The sequence below is a fragment of the Macrobrachium nipponense genome, chromosome 13, assembly GCF_015104395.2.
Source record: "Macrobrachium nipponense isolate FS-2020 chromosome 13, ASM1510439v2, whole genome shotgun sequence".
Lineage (NCBI taxonomy): Eukaryota > Metazoa > Arthropoda > Malacostraca > Decapoda > Palaemonidae > Macrobrachium > Macrobrachium nipponense.
This window is the reverse complement of record NC_087206.1, coordinates 55,013,482-55,036,164: the sequence shown is the minus strand read 5'-3', so window position 1 is coordinate 55,036,164 and position 22,683 is coordinate 55,013,482. Positions and strand designations below refer to the sequence as shown.

At 47.8% G+C, this 22,683-nt stretch overlaps 1 protein-coding gene and 1 pseudogene across 1 annotated transcript in view; one reads left to right on the top strand and one right to left on the bottom strand.

Moving 5' to 3' along the window:
• LOC135225537 (ras-like GTP-binding protein Rho1) overlaps window positions 1-10,890 on the bottom strand; it is a 30,254-nt pseudogene extending 19,364 nt beyond the window's left edge.
• The window catches only part of LOC135225791 (ras-like GTP-binding protein Rho1), a 210,325-nt gene that overhangs the window by 160,807 nt on the left and 26,835 nt on the right, over window positions 1-22,683 (top strand).

The window sequence follows — 22,683 nt, the reverse complement described above, 5'->3', positions numbered from 1 at the left end:
CTGTTCTGTCGACTTAAGGCACTTTCAACACAGAAGGTTCAAACCTGAGTGGAAAAGATTATCTTTACCAAGAGAGTTAACCACACAAGAAAATAGAAAAACACTTACCGGTTTACCATCAACTTCAATGTCAGCTACATAATTCAAATACAGTTGGTACATAAACTTCAGGAAACTGAATCCTTGGAGAAAATATGAGGAGACAAGTTTTTCCGCAAGCTCCATCCCCTACAATGACTAATTTTTTTTCGTATGGCCGCCATGAAGTCTGAAAATTAAAAAATTAACGCTTCGTTATATACATTTGGGAGAAAAATTATGGATGTTCTGGACCGAACCTTAATGTCAATGTTTTTTAATCTAAACCTTTTATTTGCAAGCTTCCATCTATGTCATTTCATCTTATCAGTAGTTTAAATCAGGCCAGGGCCAAAATAATACCTATATAGCGTGTCTGATATTGAAATTTCATCTACTAACCAACATTTGCACTAACTGACTGACACCAACATGCAACCAAACGTACTAGTTTCAGATAGAAAAACAAAAAAAAAAAAAAAAACGCATGGCTGTGGCCATTTATAACACCTCCGGATTCAAAGTGGAACATATACTTTTATCATAGGCCCCGGTCATTCTTGACAAATGGGACCGTATATGTCCTGCATGAACTCTGATGACACTTTTTAGCTCGACTTCATTTATGTAGACACTAACCTAAGACTCAAATGATTTCTCTCCCTAGGAACCGGCATCGCCCATCTGAAGCGTGCAGCCATGAAGCGTAATACAGTTAACCAGCAAAAGTTTGTTTGTTTTTTTACATGGTGTCTTTAGTTGCAGGGAACCAGTGGTATTCAGCAACCTTTTTTTTTTTTCGGGGTACCAAGACTTTACGTGGACTTCCAAACCACGTCGAGAGTGAACTTCTCCAGACCAGAAATGCACATCTCTCACCTCAATGGAATGGCCGAGAATCGAACTCGAGACCACGAGGTAGGACGTCAACACAATACCAACCACGCATTGGGGCGCTTTTAACCAGCAAAGTAAACAAAACCAAATAAACAGTAAAACGGTGCATAATGTTCAACATTATCATTTATCAAGGTCACAATGTTGATGGACAAAAGTTGCGGTCTCAAAGTAAATAGAATTTTTCTGTGGGTTAAAATACTGAGGTTCCTTTGGTACTATTTCCTGGGGTAAAAATACTGAAGGTCCTTGGTTTACTTTTTTCCGTGGGTAAAAATATGAAGGTTCCTTTGGGTACTGTTTTCCTTGTGGTAAAAAATAATGAAGGTCCTTTGGTACTATTCCTGTGGGTAAAAATATGATATTGTTAAGATACAAAAAGTTTTGATACATAATTACCTGGCAGATATATACTGAGCTATAGACTCGGGTCCCGGAACAGAATTCAAAACTCGCGGCACACGGACAGGTAGGTCAGGTGGATCACCATTCCGCCGCGGGTGGCGGGGTCTGGAAACTTTATTCCCGTTTTAAGCCATAACTTTCTCTTACACCTGTCGCCTGAGGGGAGGCTGGTGTGGCCATTAATCGTATAATCTGCCAGGTAAGTATGTACAAACTTTATTGTATCTTAACAATAATCATTTTTGTAAAAGTAACTTACCCAGCAGATATATACTTAAGTTGATTGGACCTTGGTGGCGGGCAAGAGGACAGCTAAAAACAAAATAATACTTAACTGAAATACCATTAAAAAAACAGGGAAAAAACAACCTATGTTCTTGGATAACATATCATAGTTTCCTACTTATTGGGGGAAGACTTCATGACTACTGTCGATGAGTCTGCTGCCGCAAGAGTTTCAACGGGAATTGAACCTATGTGAATAAACTCTTTGATCGTGTCAATGGGGGCTACCCGCTTAAGCGACAGAGCCTATACTGGATCGTACCAATGGGGGATGGACCCACTTAACATGGCTCAGAGCCTTGACCTTTTGTCATATCAATGGAGAACTCCGCCTCTTAGATGACAGAGTTAAGGTTATTAACAAATCACAAAGAGCACTGAAGCCATTCCGATCACCTGACATGTTAGTCTGTTACAAATCTATGAATTGTAAGAGGGTCCCTCTCCCTTGACAATTAACCAATAAACAACACCAATAAAATGACAATTTGTCCAAAATTGCATTTTTCCTAACTATACAAACCTGAGGTCCTTTTACAATAGAACGATACTAGCGGAGCAGCTGGATAGGTCGTAAGCTTTCGAACACAGGGTTCGGTAGTTTAACTGCTTGTCCGAAGGCTCCGCGCGCGGCGAGATGGGAGGCTAAACCAAATCACTTTGCTTTGGCCCAAGCAAAACGGCAGAGTGAGGGGTGGCATGAGGTGGGGCTATGTTGTAAAGGACCTCAGGTTTGTATAAGTTAGGAAAAATGCAATTTTGGACAAATTGTCATTGTTCCGACACGGCATACAAACCTGCGGTCCTTTTAAAATAGTAAGACTCACTTCTTGGTGGGTGGAATCTGAGTCTTTCGTGAAACAGACTGGATGTTCGCCATACCTTGGAAGCCTCCCTTGGTCGTATAAGCAGGAGGGAGGGATCCAAGCCTCTGTCCGATTGATCGGGGTGTGCAACGCAGGATCAATGGTTCAGACCTCTGGACCGAGTACTAAGAGAGGGGCAATGCGCATCTCTTAGTACCAGCAATGCAAGAACTTGTTCCTGTACAGGGCAAATATAAAGTCATGGGTTTGACTCTTGCAGGATCCACTTCCCCCCCTTGTAGAAGGAAGTGGGGGATAATCTGCTCCTATCCCTAGTGAAAGGGATAGGAGGGGCTCTTCATATAGCTCACCTGCATCTCGTCTCACTCCAGGCGTAGTGACGACCATGGGACCCTCTGCCCACAGGTAGAGGTGAAGGAAAGAGGAAGAGAGAGCCAGTCACTCACTCACTCCCCACATCCCTCACACAGTCACACCAGGATCGATGCCGTTCAAGCTGCGAGAGGGTTGGGTTAGCTACACAACCTTGCTTGAGCAGCCACCACGGGTCCCAAGGAAAAGGTATCAAGGACCTGTGGGCATATCCGAAGGTAGAAGGACGTTAAAGGTAGTCTGGTTAACCAGACCCCTGCCTCAGGGACTGCGCCACGGAGAAGTTCCTTGCGAAACGCCACGAGGGCAAGACGTCGACTTTGTGAGCTCGCGGACGGGAAGTACGGATGTCGTCACTACCATCAGCCTCATACGCCCTCTGCTGACCTCACGCAGCCAGACTGAAGAGTGTTCTTGGATACTTCTTCTTGGGTGACCCCGGTGCTAACGAAAGAGCGTCGACACTCAGGCCTGAGGTGTCGAGTTCTCTTCAGATTAGCGCCCGTAGCGACCTCAAGGACAAAGGCAGCATCTAATCGCATCATTATCGGTGAAGTCCAATAGGGAGGGAATCGTGAATGACCGAACCTGTCATCAGGGACTGACGGTTTCTGAGTCTTCGCAACGAAAAGTTCGGGACGAAAATCGAGCGGCACGGATCCCCATCCCCGGAGTGTCGTTACATCATGGAAAGACATGAAGTTCCCTACTCTCGTCGCCGATGCAGGGCCAGCAAGGAAGAGGGGCTTGAGGTCAGATCCCTGTCAGGACGACTCTCGGAGGTGGGCTCGAACGGTGTTAGAGTCAGACTCTAAGGACGAGAGCACGTCCCACGCAGGGGGCCTGAGTTCCATGGCGTTTCGGTGGGCAAGACCTCTCGACGCTCATCATCAGCAAGGGAAGATCTCGAACGAGTTCTAGATGTCCAGCCCCCTCAGTTCAGGGACGAGCGCCAAGGCGGCTCTGTATCCTTTAACTGTGGGGACTGAAAGGGCTTCTCTCGGCGAAGAAGAAAACACGGAGAAATCCGCTACTGCTGAAAGAGTGGCTCTGAGAGGAGATAGACCCCGTATACGGACACCCAACCACAGAAGACGGCCCACTTCCCCTGGTACACAGCTGCAGAGGACCGACGGAACGTTCCAGCCATCTCTGTTGCTGCGCTACGAGAAAAAGCCTCTCGTTCGCAAGAGGATGGTGGATAACAGCAGCGTGAAGACGTAGGGACTGATCTGCTCGGTGGGTAACGCTCGACGTGTGGGTCTGGGCATGAGAGGTTGTGCAAAGGGGGAATCTCTCTCGGTTCTCCTGCGAGAAGAGCCAGCAGGTCCGGATACCAAATGGCCTTGGCATTTGGGAGCCACCAGGATCATCCTGAGATTCGGGGTGACCAGCGCTCGACCTGATCACCTTGCGAATCAGCTGAACGGGGGAAAGGCATAGGCGAAGAGTTGTCCCACGGGTGCTTGAAGAGCGTCCTATGCAGCTGACCATGGGCCGCACGGCCGAGAAGAAACACCTGGAAGATTCCTGTTGTGACGGGTGGCGAACAGATCCACGACTGGTCGCCCCCACAGGTCGAAGAGCCTTTCCGCCAGTCCTGGGTAGAGACCATTCGGTTCCCTATCACCTGATCCCGACGGCCACTAACACTGAGCGTGTCTGCCTACTACCATTCCTCTACCTGTAATGTAGCGTGCCGACAGTCTCTATTGAGTGTGCCTGAGCCCACTCGTGCACCTGCCGAGTCCAACTGGTACAACGGGAGAGACACTAGGCCCCCCTGTTTGTTGACGTAGGCCACCACCGTGGTGTTGTCGCACATCAACACCACTGAGTGGTACCCATCAAGCGAGTCCTGAAACTATTGGAGAGCGAGGACGCTGCATTGAGTTCCAGAATTGATGTGAAGGGCTTGTCGTTTCTCGTTCCCACACTCATGAAGTCAGCAACTCTCCAGGTGTGGGCGCCCCATTCCCTCGGTGATGCGTCTAGAGAACAGCTGCATGTCCGGGGGGGAGAGTGCTCAGAGGCACCTCCTTTAAGAGGTTCATGTCGTCGAGCCACCAGGCTAGGTCCTGCCTCACCTCTGTGTCAGTGACACTGGAAGCTGGGGGGATCGTCGCCTGTGAACCAACTTCCTTTAGTCTCCATTGAAGAGGATCCAGCAGGTGAAGACGCCCGTGAGGAACTAAATGCTCGAGTGACGACAGGTGTCGATCACGACTTGCCATCGCTGAGCTACCTGTTCCTGCCGAGACAGGAACTGCGTGGCGGCCTCTCGAATCTGCTGATACGCGAGTATGCGGGGGAAGACTGTCCTCTACGTGCGGATCAGCATACCCAGGTACTTATCCTCTGCTGGGCTCGAGATCGGAATTCTCGAAGTTCACAACGATCCCCACGATCGCGACAGAATCGAGCAGTCGATCCCGTCCTGTAGCAACTGCGAGCGGGAGCTGGCCAGGACTAACCAATCGTCGAGATACCTCCAATTCAGCTTAATCCCGTCGCGATATGGCCCAAGCAAGACACCAGAGTGAAACACTCGCGTGAACACCTGTGGGGCGGTTGAGACGACGAAGCACATGTGCCTGAAACTGGTACACAGTCAGTCAGAAGGGATGAAGAGGAGGACTTTCTGGGAGGGACTGATGAATGGGTATTTGGAAAATACGCATCCTTCAAGTCCATGAAAGCAGAAATCGTTCTCCCTGATGGAGTCGAGCACTGGCGTGCCGTCTCCATCGTGAAACCGGGTATTCTGGCGAACGAAACGGTTCAGGGGGAGAAGCATCATCACCGGGCGCCAGCCTCCCGTAGGACTTTTCCACCAGGAAGAGTCGACTGTAAAAGCCCGTGACTGTCCGTGACGATCTTACAGCTCTCTGCTCAGCATGGTCTTGTGATCTCCGGTCTGAGTGCTACGTCCTTCGGTGACCCGTGGACGTTACGACTGCTGTGGACCGGGTTGGAGGTGAGGGGTGGCCGAGATCGAAGGGTAAATAGATTCCCGCCCGAAGGGACATCTACAATTCCAGGTTCTCGGCGCCGTAGAGCGCTGCCAAGCTTGCCCAAAATGGCTGGCCAGGCACCCCCCCACTTTCATGCAGCAGGTGAGGGGGAACGCCGTCCCTAGCGTTCCCCCCTGTCTTCGACTTCTTCCCAGGAGGCCTCACGGGATGAGGAGGGCTGGGCGGAGGGCTGGTTACGGCACCCCTTGCCAGAAGTCGAAGAAGACAAGATCATTCCTCGGGGCTTCGAGCAGGCAAACCGTCTTAGCAGCGAGGAAGCCACTAGCCGAAGCTCTTAGACTCGCCGCAGTACGCAGGCCCCGCCCAGAAGCTTCGAGACTGCTGGTGAACCAGACGGTCACTGTCCTCAGGCGCCGTCTGTCCACCGCAAGCGTCTCCACCATCTCCCTGGGAAGAGAGACTTGGAACTACGTAAAGGTTCCGTTTCGAAGTCCCAAGCAAGCTTCACGCCCGGCCGCCCTGGAAAAACCGAGAAGGACAGCGACCTTAGTCGGTGAGAGAACCAGGTTGGCCCACAGGTTCACCGTCTGGGGGCAAGGAAAGAGATGGCTCTTCCCCCAGACTGGCAAAGTCTCCTGAAGGCCGAGTCATCTTCGGTGAGAAATTCCCCCAGAGTTGGCTGCGACCTTAGCTCCTGTGAGGACACAATCTAGCCAGGAGACGGCCTGGAAAGCTGCCCATTGGCGAGTAGATTCAGGCCTAGTGGCCTCTGCTGCGAGAACCACAGGTCTCGGACAGGAGCATGTTTGCAGAGGGACACACCCGGAGTCAGCCTCGCTAATCCGGGTTCACCTGTTTGGGGGGGGGGGGGCGCGGCATCGATCTTCAGATGGCACGTTAAAACCGCCGATGTCGAGCAGAAGGAGAGGGGAAGTAGCTTGCAGACCTGCCGACTTCAGTGAACGTCCGGTCAGAGACAAGCGATTAACTTGGTCCCAGCACTGAGTCAGCAGCTCTTGACCGCGGCAAACCCACGGGTCGGTCTGGGTTCCCTCTTCGGGCCCAGAACGGACTCGAGCCGGAGACGTTTGGGCTCGGATGGTGGAGCGGCGAATCCCTTCCCCGAGGGTCGGTTGTGCTGACGAATCAGCGCAATACCTCGGCAAGTTCCCTCTGGAGTCAGGAGTGATCATCCTGTGGAGCGGACCGTTCCAGTCACCTCAAAACAGGAGCACCTCCCGAGACCTCCTCCCTCAAGTGAGAGGAGCAGCGACAGCCCCCTCTCGGTCTACTCCAACCACCTGTGCGTAAGGATCTGGCGGTCGAGAGAACCGAAGCCTGGTACGTACGACGACGTGGCGGGATCTGCACAGGGAGCAACCCCTTCACGATACCTCTCAATAACTCGCCCCTCCCGGTTGTAACCCGGAGGAGGTTGGAAGGATAATGGGGAGAGGCAGAACTGACGCTCTCTCCTCGTCACTGGCATATACCCAGCGGGGATTGGAGGACTGCAGGCGATCGTTCAACCCGCGGTTGCGACGAGCTGCAGGGACCTAGTCGAGCCGTCTCGCTGTGGAGAAACGCTGGACCAGAGAACAGCGGCCCCCTGGTCTCGTGTGTCAGAGGAGCTGGTGCTGGTTACCGTACCCGATCGCTCTCTGTAAGGAGCGACGGTTCAGGCGACCGCACCCCCCCCCCCCCCCCCCCCAAAACCCCCCCCCCCCCACCCCCCCAACCCACCCCACCCCAACCCCCCCCCCCCCCCCCCCCCCCCCCCCCCCCCCCCCCCCCACCCCCCCCCCACCCCCCCCCACCCCACCCCCCCCCAACCACCCCCCCCCCCCCCTCCCCCAGGCGAGTCCACTGTCCACGGTGGAGACGGTGCGTGTCCCACGGTGATTCAGTCGCTGGTACCAGAGGTGGCTCGGTGCCGGCGAACGGGGGGACTCTTCCCAGCCTCAGCCCGATGGGCCGGTCATGTGTACCGTCACGTGACGCACGGGGGTAGCCAGCTGCTCGCCGCAGAGAGCGACGAGCTGTATGGTGAGAGTCGGTGAGCGGCTGTCACCAGTCTTCCGCTCCGTGCCTGGAACCTGACGATGACGGACTCAGAGGTCTGGTTCCTGGCTGCACGGTCGCTGGTAGGCCCTGCCTGCCGCAGCTTCGCGCGACCGTATTGCGGCGCCGTACACTCGGTACCTCTCGCCGAAAGAAGCGGCCGAGCCGGATCCGCTGCTGTGGCCGAAACCACGACAGCAGGTTGAGGAAGAGCCGGTTTAGCCGGCACCCCTCTGGTCCCCGTAGTCTTCTCCTTGCGGAGAAGAGACGGGTCCTGATCCCGGAAGGAGAGGGCGACCAGCGGAAGAACCCCCCGTCCACCAGAGCGAGACGGGCCCTTAGAAGCCTCCCCGCAGGAGACTTCTTATGGGGGGGGGAGGCGACCTTCTTCTTCGTAGGCGGGGGAGCCTTAGAGAAGAAGGGGGAGGGTGGAAAAAAAGAGGCGGCAGACGCGACGAGGAATGAAGACGATTGAATGACGACGACGGACACCTTCCTCATCTTCTTCCTTCTTCTTCGTCAACCTTCCTCAGGACCGCGTCAGGTCTGTCAGCCAGGACGGGAGACGGGGCTGCCTGTGCCGAAGAACAGGGCCAGGAGTACCTGTCCGAAAGAACCAGAATCGGGAGCAGCGGCGCCGGAACGGGAACACATCTAGCAGGTGAGCATACAGGAGCGGCAGCAGACCGGCAGGATCATGAAACAGGAAACAAGAAGCGGTGGTTCACGGCAGGCACGGCAGATACAGCTGGTCGAACCAACGGCACAGACGTCATCGGTACCGGTGGGAGGTCCAGGGCGGCTCTTTCGGGCACATGAAGTACGGTTCGCGGCAGCACGGCAAACCCAGGGGCGGCATCACACTCCCCGAGTTACGGCGACTGGCCCATGCACCGATGGTGGGTGTCACAGAGGGGACCGCGTGCTGGGGTGTACACCAGGTGAGGATCGGTGACGCGTAGCCAGGTAGTTGTCAGGGTCGTGGTGGTGGTTGTGACCGTAGGCATGGCTTAACCGCCACGAGCCAGGAGATGATAGAGCAGCCCCATGGACACTCGGCACGCCCTGCAGTCCCAACGATGCCACCACCTGTCCGAGGTCATCCTCACGGCAAAACCGCACCTGAGGAGGCCAAAAGTAGGGGAGTAGTAGGATCCTCTACCCGCTCGCGCGAAGACGAGCGGATAGAGGACCCAGAGTACAACTCTACGTCGGGGGATCAGCGCCCTCCTCCACACTCGACACATCGGGATGAGGGAAGGACCTAGACACGCCCCCGACGGGGAAGGCGCGAGAACGTTGGAAGTTGATAGCGGGCGGCCAGGAAAGAAGACGAAGTGGTCCGTCACCAAAGGAGTCGCGGGAGAGCTTCCCGACGACTCCTTGGAGGCCTTCGCTTCTCTTCCTGCCCTCATACAATGTCCACTGCGCCTCCCCGACCAGTCAATACAAAAACATACCAGGGCTCGGACCGGGTGCATTCGCGCCCCCGGCCACCGAGCACACAAACACATGAGGGTAATCTCGGGGAATGATCTGAACTTCCCGCATATGCGCCCTTCGGTACCCGGGCGGCAAAGGTCTCCTTGGGGTAGCGAGGCGTGGGAGAATTCCATCATAATTCAATTGCAGCGTAATAATAATGATAAGAGAGAAAAACTGTACTTACAAGCTCTTTCATACACAATTACAACAAACAAGACTAGAAAGCAAACGACGAGCAGGCGGGCAGCAGCGAAAGCGAACACACACGTCCATCCACGTGAGGACGAAAGCAAAAGTGATTTGTTTACCTCCCAGTCGCGCCAGCGCGCGCGCCTGTCGGAACAAGCAGTTAACTACCGAACCCTTGTTCGAAAGCTTTACGACCTATCCAGATGCCGCTGTATAGTCCTATGTAAAGGGAACGAAAGGTTGTAGCCAGTGTCGGAACAACATTAATTTAAGCCTAAACTAAATAGGAAGATTAGCCTCAGCCCCTTCTCCAGCACTGAATTCGCCGAAATACAAATACGCTCCAGAGCAAGCACTTTTTTTTTTTTTTTTTTTCCGTACGAAATTTTACATTCTTTAGTTAATCGAGGCGGCAAACACCGACTTACATCTCCAAAATGTAGACTCTATAGAGCCTGAAGCGGACCATGTTTTGAAATTGCATCACGTAGCTATGCTCTCCACTTCATGAGCTCCACTCTGAAACCTGCATGAAATGCTCTCTTCGCATTGAAGGTGGCGTATTATTACATCTTTTATGAAGAATGTAAGGGCGTTCTTAGAAATCGCTCTTTTCGGATCTCTTAACAGAGCACCAAAGACGTTTTCTGTGACACTTCAGCAACTTTTCTTCTCCAGGTAGACTTGATGTGCCTGACTGGGACACAAAGTCCTTTCTAGTTCTCTCCCTGTAATGAAGACTATTCCTTTTATTCTCAAAGCTTCTTGGCCAAGCTTTGAGGGATTTTCATTTTCGCTAGACAAAATGGTTGAAAGGAGCAATCGCTGAATTTTCTTAAACCCAACTTTACCTTCCATAAGCTTGCAACGCGCTCACTCTCTTGGCTGTTGCTACACGACAAAAAGGACTAAAGACTTCTTGTTAAGTCCCTAACCGAAGCTGCGTGAGGACGGTACGAATTTTTCCGACATTGGAACTTGAGGACCACATCAAGTTCCAGCTAGGCTTCTGAATTACATGTTCTTTCGCTGGTCTCAAAAGACCTTATAAGGTCATGAAGATCTTATGTTTGTCAGATCTATTCCTCTATGCGAAAAACGGAGGACAGAATACTTTCTGTAACCCTTCACTGTTGAAACTGCCAGGTTACAGTCTTTTCTAAATATAGGAGAAAATCTGCGATTTCAGTACAGAGGGACTGGAGGAGGATATTTTCTTTTCCCTACACCATCTTCTAAAACAACTCCACTTCGACTGATTTACTTTAGAAGTGGAGACTCTTACTGGCTCTTGCAATAGCCCTTCGCCACTTCATCGTGAAAAGCCCCTTGCTCTGACAAGTCCTTCGACAGTCTGAGGCGGTCAGACTTAGAGCGGGGGAGGTTTTTTGTGAAACCTGTCGAAAGTGGGGTTGTTTGAGAAGATCGGTCCTTAGTGGGAAGCGATTCTTGGAAAATCCCACTAACCACTCCAGCACCTCTGTGAAACAATCGAGAGCCGGCCAAATGGGAGCGATTGAGGGTCATTCTGGGTCTTTCGAGCAAGCGAACTTCCTCAAACAATTCTCCACTACGTGAAAAGGAGGGGAAGGCCGTACGCGCCAAGGCCAGTCCAATCTAGCAGAAAGCGTCTACTGCTTCACTGCTGAGGATCCGAGATCGAGGGAAGCAATAGGTTTCTAAATCTGTGGTTCTATGTTGGTCGCGAACAGGTCTATATTGGCCTTCCCCACAAGATGCCCCAGTGTTGGCAAATCTGAGGATTGAGAGTCCATTCCGTGGGTAGGACTTGATCTTTTTTGCTTAACAGATCTGCCAGGACATTTTTCTCTCCCTGTTACAAACCTTGTGAGGAGAGAGATCTTCTTCCTGTGCCCAAATTCAGCAGTCCTTTGCTGATTCGTACAGGTTAAAAGGAATGAGTCCCCCCCTTGCTTCTTTATATAAGCGAGGGCTGTTGTGTTGTCAGAGTGAATGAATCCCCAGGACCTGAGACTGTTCCTCGAAATGAACCAAAGCTAGATGAATGGCAGTTAGCTCTTTCTGTTGATGTCGCCAGGACACTTGTTCTCCTTCCCAAATGCACTGACACTCTTCGCGAACACTAGGAGTCGATCCCCAACCCTGAATCTGAGGGTCTGCAAACAACGCTAGGCGCGGGTTCTGTAAGCGAAGGGAGATTCCTTGCTTAGTTTCTGTGGACTAACACCAAAGGATTATTCTCCTTGATCCGTTTCGAGATTGAAAAGTCTCTCCCAGATTGTTGGACGTCCAATCCCAATTCTAACTTCAGATAAAATTTGAGGGGGTTTCGCAGGTGAAGTCTTCCTAAGGAAACGACTGTTACATCGAGGAGAGGGTCCCAGCAAAGCTCACCATTCCCTCGCGGAACAAGGTTCTTTCCTTAGGAAGGACTGACACCTTTTCTAGGCAGCGTTCTCTCCTTTTTCTGCGAAGGATAGCTAGAAAAATCCCGAGAATCCATCTGAATCCCCAGATAGACAATACTTTGCTGGGGAGTCAGCATGGATTCACGTGATTTACTAAAAAGTCTAAGGAACTTTGTCAACTTTAGTTCACTAAAAGGTCCTCCAGACATTTTTTCTCCGATTGGGCTCTTATTAGCCAATCGTCCAGATATAACGAGATCCTGATCCCTTCCAGATGTAGCCAATAAGCTACATTCTTCATGATGTCCGTAAAGACTTGAGGGGCAGTCGAAAGTCCGAAGCACATCGCTCGGAACTGGAACACTTTCCCTTGGACTGAACCTCAGATATTTCCTTGCTGCCGGATGAATTGGCACATGGAAATACGCATCCTGAAGGTCCAGGGACACCATCCAGTCCCCTATACGAAGAGCAGATAGAACAGAGGAAGACGTCTCCATTGAAAATTTCTTCTTCAAGACAAAGAAATTCAGGGCACTGACGTCTAGAACTGGTCTCCATCCCCCCGATGCTTTCGGTACCAGAAATAGCCGATTGTAGAATCCTGGGGACTGGAGATCTTGAACCAGTTCTACCGCTTCCTGGAAATCATCTGTTCCACTGCTTGCAACATAGCAAGCTTTCGGACTGGATCGAGTAATCTGGGCGATTGGCGGGAAACTCCCTTGGATGTTGTCGTCAAGGGAGGATTTTCCCTGAAGGGGATTAAGTATCCTTTTTTCAGGATAGAGAGGGACCAGGAGTCCGCTCCTTCTGCGCCCAGACTTTGGCAAAGTGGAGTAGCCTGGCGCTACTTTCGTCTGGAGGACTTGCTGTTCATCTAGACTTCCCGAAGGACCTTCTAGATGGTCTACTCTTTCTCTCTGGTCTTCGACCTCTAAGAGGGGCTCTAGAAAAAAGAGGAGGCCCCTCGAAAGGGCTGAACAAAAGAGGGTCTCTCTATCGGCACTGCCGGCCTAAACTTCTTGGCTGAGTGCGTGAGGAGATCTTGAGTTGCCTTCTCCGTAAGAGATTTCGAAACCTCTCTAACCGTTTCTTGTGGAAAAAGGTGCGGGGATAAAGGAGCAAAAAGAAGAGATGTCCTTTGCAAGGGTGATACTGCTCTTGCTAAGAACGAGCTAAAGACAGATCTCTTCTTCAAAACTCCCGTTCCAAAAAGAGAGGCAACTTCCACAGAACCGTCCATGACCGCTCTGTCCAGGCAAGCCAGGACGCTCGAAAGTTCCTCCATGGAAACAAAGTCCGAGTCCTGAGCTCTCTTCGCTAATGACTCCTAACGCCCAGTCCATTAAAATTGAAGACTTCTAGGGTTTTAAAGAGGCCCTTTAGAAGGTGGTCCAGCTCACACAATGCCCCAAGTCGCCTTAGCAGACAGCAACGACTTCTCCTAGAAGAGTCCACTAAGGACGCAAAATCCGCATCGCGGAAGAAGGCAGACCTAACCCCATCGGCTCTTTGGTCTCGTACCACCTTCCTGGTTTGCCTGTTAACTTGGAAGGATTGGGCAGGAAAAAACTGTTCTTGCCCGCTTCCCTTCTGAAGTCAACCACTCTGAAAAAGTTTTCAATGCCTTTTTCATACAAAGAGCGGGGCGCATCTTAACGAAGGAAGACGATTTGAGAGCTTTAGTGCTGGACATCAACGATCCTGGTGAAGGAGGGTCCGCAGGATGAAGGGAGTCTCCGAACTCCTTTAGCAGCAAAAGAGAAAGTCTCTTGTAGTCCGAAACTGCTACATCTACAGGCTCTTCGTCTTCCGATACTGGTCCAATGATCTACAGAAGGGGATCGTTTTGGAGTGATCTGGCTCTTCCCGGGAGAAGAACTCTTTCCGAGAAGGGGGAGCGCGGAACATTCGCACTCCTATACGAAGAGTGAGGCTCCTGTCTGTCGGCAACACTCTGTGCCTACTAGATTCTTGTTGTCTAGGTTCGCCGGGTTCGTGGCGCTTGCTAGGCTCCTGGCGTCCTGATTCAGGGCGCTTGAAAAGATCCCCGCGTCCTGATTCCTGGCGCTTAACAGGCTCTTGGCGCCCTAACACTTTGACGCCTAACGTACTCCTGGCGTCCTGTTTTCTGGCGTCCTGACTCCTGGCGCCCTGACTCCTGACGCCCTGACTCCTGGCGCCTGACTCCTGGCGCCGTGACTCCTGGCGCCCTGACTCCTGGCGCCCTGACTCCTGGCGCCCGACTCCTGGCGCCTGACTCATGGCGTCCTGGCTCATAGCGTCCTGATTCCTGCCTTCTAGCAGAATCCTGACGTCCTGAATCCAGCGTTCTAAGAGGCCTCTTGACGTCCTTTCTTGCGTCTTGCTGCCTCTTTGCGCCTGTCTGGCTCCTGGTCCTGAAGACCCAAGGGATCCTGATACCTAAATCGGTTTCCCGGTTCCTTGTAGCTAAAACGATCGAGACTTCTGCTCGATGCGCTGTGTCTAAGAGGACGCTTCGGGGAAGGCCAGCCTATAGGGCGAAAGGGCTCTTCTCTCAGGAGAAACAACTCCTATCCGACGAGTCCCTTGACGAAGGCGATAAACGCCCTGGAGATCGTGAGAGTTCTCTCCTATACGAAGAAGGAACGCTTAGCGGAACTCGTAAACAGGAGCGAGACATCCTTCCTCCTTGTAGAGTCCTTAGCAAAAGAGCCTACGAGCGACGCTAACTGCTCTTGCAGATTAACCAAAAAACTTCTTGGTCGGATCCTGAAGAGCAGGCTCCTCTTGTCTAGTCCTCTTAGGTCCCGAAGGCCAATCCTCGGGGAAAAACGCTCTGGGCTGGAGTCAGCAGCGTCTCCTTTAGGCGCCTTTCCAGGCTCTCTTCAAAGGCGCGAACGGGAGGCCGAACTCCATCCTCGTTAGGAGAGGAAGAGTCTGAGGCCGAAAAACACTCCTTTAGGACGCCTTTTTCTGCGGCAATCCGAGGCAGCCTGGACTTAACAACAGGATCTGCCGAAGGGACGCCTGACCGTTGGGATGTTCTGCATCCTCCCTGCGGCTTTCGACATTCCTCCTCCCTGGTCCTGGGAGTTTGGAAGAGGTCTAGGCCTAGGAGCAATGAGGAAACTGCCGGTCAGACGCCCCCTCCACTGCACTGGGGACACTGCACAAGTCACTATCACCACTCTTACCTTGGTTTAGAGCTCGTAGCTGAGCTTGAGTGTCTTAATTGAAGCTTTTACATTTTCCCTCTCTGATGAAGAATCTTTGGATCAGAACAGGGGGAGAACAGCTGAGGCTAAGGGAAAATTGTTAGCTGGAGAGTTAATTTCTTGTTCTAAGGCGGAGCAAGATCTACTAGATGACCTAGCTGAAGCCTTCCTCACTCTATCTCTCTCAAGCTTCCTAACATATGATGATAATTCCTTCCATTCAAGCTCCGTAAGGTTCTCGCATTCCACAAGGTGTTAATAAAAGAACATTCATTCTCCCTGCATTTAGCGCAAATACTTATGCGGATCTAATGCCGATTTAGGCAGCCTAACCTTACAGTCTTCCTACTGCAAACTCTAAACATAGGTGAAGCCTTAGCGTCAGACATCGTGAAAGAGTAGTCAAAACCAAAGTCGAAAAACAGTCCACAATAAGCGTATGCCAAGCCAGAGAAAAAAACAGATACGTCACCAAAAAACCAATCCAAATTCTCGGCAAACGAGTTGAAATCCAAGATGGAGGAACGAACAATAGGTGTTGTCCGTTCAACCGACAGAGAAATTATGGCTTAGAAAAAAACGGGAATAGTTCCAGACCCCGCCACCCAGCGGCGGGAATGGTGGATCACCTGACCTACCTGTCGCGTGTGCCGCGAGTTTTGAAATTCTGTCGGGACGACGAGTTCTATAGCTAAGTATATATCTGCTGGGTAAGTTACTTGTACAAAACTGAAGGTTCCTTTGGTACTATTTTCCTGTGGGTAAAAATACTGAAGGTTCCTAAGTTGACCAGATGAAACTGGAGATGATAGGTTAAATTGTGTTCACAGGTGTGATATTCAGAAAAATATTATCTTCCAAAGGGAAAACTCTACTTACGGTCTAAATTCAAACTTGGACTTATTGAGTCTAGAGAGCGGACATGCGCGCACACATATTACTGAATTCAAAAGTACTTCTACCTCAAAGTTACGCAAACGTACCTCACCAATGACTGAAGTCTTCACTTCCTTAAAAATTGCATGGTGAACCAAGCAAGGTGAACAACTGTTATGTTGGGACAGTTCTCATTCAATTGGAAATGGCATTTCCCAGAGCCAGCTTTAAGTGATATGCTTCTGATTGCCTCGGATATTGCTTTAGATTGTCAGTAACGTGCCAGCACATCCATTGGCTGGTTTATTTGTTGGTTCCTAGGCGCTTACTCCACAAATACTGCTGGGAGCACACTACACTGTGTGTGTTAGGTGAAGAGATTAACTTTTTCTTTTGCCTAGAGATCCCTTTTCCAAAAAGGCACTGTCTTTTCTTGATAACTCTTCTAACCATAAGCAGTATTAGCTTTTTACTCATTCAAAGAGCCAAGGTAGAAGAATACAGCCTTTAAAGGGCAAGTCAACAGATTCTTCTTCCGCATAGGGGAGTAAAAGTGAAAAATACAAACTATGCATCACTTAAACACTGTATTACAATCAACCAAATCAGGGATGCAAAATTTTAAGTCTAAAGGAAGAACCTAGCCGATAGAAAACAGTAAATCTGCAGATGAAGACAGAACAGTAAATCTGCAGATGAGGACAGAACAGTAAATCTGCAGATGAAGACAGAACAGTAAATCTGCAGATGAAGACAGAAACGTAAATCTGCAGATGAAGACAGAACAGTAAATCTGCAGATGAAGACAGAACAGTAAATCTGCAGATGAAGACAGAACAGTAAATCTGCAGATGAAGACAGTTGATAAATGCCAGAAATAGAGGGGACAGGGCAGGAACAACAGCAATGACATCATGGAATACGGTGGTAAGTACCAAAAGCTAGGGTTCTTGCATGATGTCACCCGGAACAACAGCTGGAGCCATTGCACATTTGACTAATAAATAAGCAGCAGCAGAAGAGCTGCTGGTAGAAATAGGAAAATTTTTCAAATGGTGACTACTAGTACAAGGCATTAAGAGGAGAGACAGAATAGGAGGGGGAGGTCAACATCCAAAACGGGAGAGGATAAAGGGTGAGTAAATGATTAACAGAATTAATGAGCAGCTCAGAAACAGCTAGGCAATGTAATATGTATAATCTCTAGATAACTTCCAGTTCACACACATCACTAGCACTCTCTTTTTATTGTCCCGTTCATTTTTTTTTGTCGCTTCCTATATTTACTTATTATTCAGGTTTACTTCTTGCATATATACATATATATGTATATATATATATGTATATATACACTTTATTCCTGGTTACTACCATTTCCCTTTTTCTTGTATTCGATGGTTATTTTTATCAATATATTTTTTTTTTTATTTAGGGTGCTGTTTATATACTGCCATATCCCTTAACTACCCTTGTCTTCATGGGTGAGATACCTTTCTCTACCCTGAAGTGTGACATACATAAACTTTTCAAATGTTACATTTGTACCTTACAAAATGAACAAAACATTCATACCTTCCCAAAATAATTTTCTTATAGTATTTCATTGCATCTTTACTCTGTTACCAAAATACAACTCTTCACTGGATTCAGTTGTTAGTCTCTAGTTTTTTATTTTCATTTTTTTGGGGGCACTTCAAATTGTATTTCTTTGATTGTCTGACATTCCTAAGTAAATTATATCTTTTACTAGAAGTACTCTGTTTCCTGCTGATTTCTCATTTTATCTTTTACATATGAGCTGGATATTGGTAAGGCAGCCGTATCCTGATAGCAATAGATATTGGTACGGCTGCGAATTGCACTTGCGCGAACCCTTGTTTACCGCCTCAGGCATATCTGTGATAGCAAGGAAATGGCGATCGAGCAACGTGAACCATGTAATAACAAATCAGCTTTCACCGAAAAAGAGATGTTTTCTGTTTTCAATGAGCTGAAAAAGGCAATAGACGTCTATGAAGAGTCAAACTTCCAGAAATTGTATATCCATAGGTCACAAATGATTGAATCGGCCCTAAAAAGAGCTCCGAAGAGGTGATTCAAAGATTTGAGGCCTAGCTAGTAAAGTAGTGCAGCAGTCAGCAGTGCATCCAATATGGGAAGGATGCTGTTAATATAGATCTGATTTGGATGATTACTTACTATTGATTAGGCCATTTACCAGAGGATCCACTTTGGTAGTTTTATTTATCACCATAAATACAGCTGAGCACGATTTCTGTGTACCTCAAATCTTCTTTGAATCTTCTCTTTAGAGCTCTTTTCAGGGACGATTCGATCGTTCGTGACCTAAGGATACACAATTTCTGGAAGTTTGACTCTTCGTAGACGTCTATTGCATTCTTTAGCTCGTTAAAACCTGAAAACATCTGGTTTTCAACGAAAACTGATGTATTATTACACGGTTCAGAGGAGATTCAAAGAAGATTAAATTTTGAAGTACACAGATAGATTAGTTTAGTTTTATTTTTCATGTATAGTCAAAATCTAAGAATGTTTAAGAATTATTGTAATTTTTTATATTTTCATTTACTGTCAAAATGTTTTGGTGATTTGGTGATGACAGTATAGTGCTTCACTTTGACATTTTGAATTGAACATGTTCAGCGAAACATTCAGTTCGACTATTATCACTGCTGTTGTTGATCCTCTAGTGCCGAACCTATATAGCTCCTAGCAACAGTGCGGCAACTGCTGTATGATTAGCAAACTGGTAAAGGATACGGCTAACTGCCGTACCTATAGCAAGTCAAGATCACAATACGGCAACACTGACAAAATCTGACGTCCCCCCCACACTATGTTATTTGTATGGCAGGAAGTCTGAAAGTGACGCATGCGCAATTCACAGCCGTACCAATATCTATCGCAATCAGTATATGGCTGCCGTACCAATATCGTGCCTTTACATTATGCACGTACCAAAATCCTGTGCCTTTACATTATGCACAAACACTTTCTTTCTTGGTTCATAATCCAAGCTTTCCAGATTTCTCTAGTTGCTCTATACTGTGCCACATCCTCTATACTTTCTACCACCAAGGAATCATCAGCAAAGAATAAAATTCGTTATTTCATTCATCTTTAAAGCCTCATCTATCTTTTGTTAACTTCCACTTCTTGTTCTGTGCCCTTCTGTAGATCAATTTCTTGTTGCCATCGTTAAGTGTTTGCAGTTTCCCCTATGACCTCAGGGTAAATTTTTCCTTCAGTTCTTTTAATACCTCAGAAGCTAAAGCTTTCCTGAAACCCACAGCAGTTACTGGTTTCCTATTTCATAACTGTATATTTTGGTATGTGTCATTGTCTTCATTTCTGTGCGCCCTTCCCCTTCCCCGCTCTCAAATGCCTGCCACTCCGTCTCCTCACCCTAATCCTGGTTCTTTAGCTTCTCAACACCCTCTTTTGTTAACCTTTTTGTTTTTTTTTAATAGTTTCTATTTCATACTGGTAACGTTTTCTCTGAATTAGCTTTACTCTTACAAAATTCAGGCTTCAGTCCATCCAGGTACGAGGCTTTCCATATGTCTTCCCATGAAGTTCCTAACTTTAGATTATCAATAGTTTGGTTTTTCCATGGGCTTTACTAAATACTGTAATATGTGAATCCTATGTTATTCTACTTTTAAGTAACCTCCCAATTCTAACTTATTTCCATACTCTCGTCTTCTTATCTTTGTTCATCTTTGTTCAATACTAAATAAATTTCATTCGCATGTTCACTATATTTATACAATGGTTTTCACTGTCTCAACTATTTTATTTGGTTTGATCCTTAGTTCATTACCGAGATGTATTATTTTACAAAATTTTCTTCCATACTTCACCTTTACTTCACATTTTAACTTAAGTTACCTTAACTGACTGATGATTACTTCCATTTTCATCTGTTCTTAATTGTCTTTTTTCTTGTGACCTTAATCTTTAGCTTCTTTTACTCTCTTCTTGCCTTCTTCCTTTTTCTTTGTAATAGTTTAATTCCTTTCTTTCTACCATACACTACTAGGATAAAGTTCATGGGAATTGTTCTGGCCAAATTCTATCATACAATAATGCACACTAGGGTAGATCTATATAACTATTCCGTGGTGAGCTAGACTATAGCAGTTGCCTTTTTTCTATGCAGTTTTACCTCCTGAACAAGAATTTAAAGTAATATCTATCCGGCCAACAAATTTCCCTTTGAACTCTATCCTTTGGTGAAGGGGACCCAATAGGAATGCAGGGTTTTGGGTGGGGTAAAACACTTGGGAGAATTATGCCGTTCAACTCTATCCTATGGTAAGGGGGACCGATGGGAATGTGGGGTTTTGGGTAGAGTAAACCACTTGGGGGAAGGTTTTGTCGTGTTATTGTGTTAAATTGCCATAGTCTAGCTCGCCACGGAATGCTTGTATAGAAATACCGACTAACCCTACAGATCAAACCCAACAATCGAATCAGAAATGGGACATTATTTGAGGAAGTCCGATTGAGGAAGTTCGATCCGAATTTGGTAGATCTAGGGTACTTATCCGCGGCGGCCTAGACTATGGCAGTTGCTGTTTTTCTATGCAGTTTTACCTACTGAACAAGAATTTTTAAGTAATAATTATTCGGACGACTGTAATTAATCCCCCGGGGGCCAGTACTAAACACGGCGAAATACATTGGACGTCCCCAATCCCTAGTGGATGTCGTATCTGGGGTTACGTTCCTTGCAGTCTGTGCGGACTGCTTCTGAAGAAATACACCGAATTCTACCCTAGTTTTTATGTAAATCACTTTTTTTAAAATATAATTCACTTTGACATTACACCACAATAAACCATACCTTCACCAATGCAATGTCAATTAAATAACCTTAGGCATACTTCAACTACAGGACAAAAACCTCCACTGACTAAAACTGGGTTAGGACTTTAAGCTAAAGAAACATAGCCTACACGGACACAGGAGTTGGATAACCGAGGTTAATCTTGAATACACTACTAAGTACTCTTAACTTGGCCTATGGCAGCCTACATTGAGGCCATGATCTACCCCCGGCAAAATGAATTGTTTACCTGCATGAAGGATACTTTACGGTATCAGAATCGGAATTAGGCCAGCTCCCCCATTCAACAATGCCTTGACTAACCTGTGGTAATATAGGTTACTGGGGCCAGGTTACCCAAACTAGCCTAGCCTGGATAGGGTCAAACCACCGCAGATGACTTCTAGTCTTACCCAAAATGAGGCTGTCTTGCCTGCACACCTATACATCGATAACCAACCAACCTAAACTTCACCGGCACACACACGCAATTCCACTCAAGGGAATCAATCACCGCACCAGAAATGCGTCGAGGGAAGCCGTTCTGAAAATTTCCCCGAAACGGGAAACGCCCCAAACTCAGTCATTAATAAAGTGCTATGTAGTTACCGTTGTTCCACACTTTCATTTCTCCTTACCAACCACTCCAAACTCTCCGATATACGCGGATCAAGAGATGAAGATGAGCACTCCAGCCTCGCTATGGTTTCCTCCGAGGGGCAGCAAGCTCTAATCCTTCTCCTCCTTCACCAATGGTCCGTCCAACAGGTTATCGTGAAACCGTTTCAAGGGCCTATTTCAAACAACGGCGTTTCGGGCGTCTTTTTTGCGGGGAAAAAAAGGGAAAAAAACACATTTGAGCACTCAATTCACAAGAAATTATAATGAATAAACACTTAACAGATCTTTGAGGATCGTAACGATCCTCACACAGGCTGCATTTGCGGACGTACCTCAGAAAAATAAAGGGTATTCGCAGAGGAGTAGGCCAGGATCCAATATGGCTGCTGGGCCACACCTTTGGGGGAGAAGGAATGCGTGACGTCACTCCCACAATCCAACCCACAAGACAAATGACAAACGCTGTTTAAGATTGTTTGTTAGGATTCTTTTCATTAAATTTTTAGATCACAGTCATTTTCCGCGACTTTAAGTATTATCACAACCTTTAAAAAATTATAAAACAATGTGATGAAGCCGAACATAAATATTCAAATCTATCACGGTCGCAGGACCTCAGCTGTGATCATGACTCATGAGTCATTTCGAGTCAGTAGCAATTTATCTCCCGATCATATAATTTTGGCATTCCTTTCTTTCTTTAAACTTTACTCTGAATGACAGCCCATCTACATGTGATCATCATAATAAAGTGATATACTGTATTCGTAGCAAGAAAGTTACACGTAAAATCAGCAGATCGTGAATTCATTGGCTCAAAGGAAAACTGTGACTAAGCATATCTCTCTCTCTCTCTCTCTCTCTCTCTCTCTCTCTCTCTCTCTCAACAAATTATATAACCTTGTTATTTGGCGTTATATACGATCGCTTTCTATTTCACTGTTTTTTTCTACTTGTCAAGATGAAAGAAAACATGATTCAAATTCAATTATACTTCCGTAGTAATTTAACAACTACGACTGCACAAATTAAACACATCTGCATGATTCTTTGTGAGATGATTACGGGAATATGTCGATTACTCAGTTACTTGGATAGATAGACACAGAGACCTAGTATGATTAACCACTGCCTTTATGCTCTACTGAAAAACTGAATTCTTGCCTC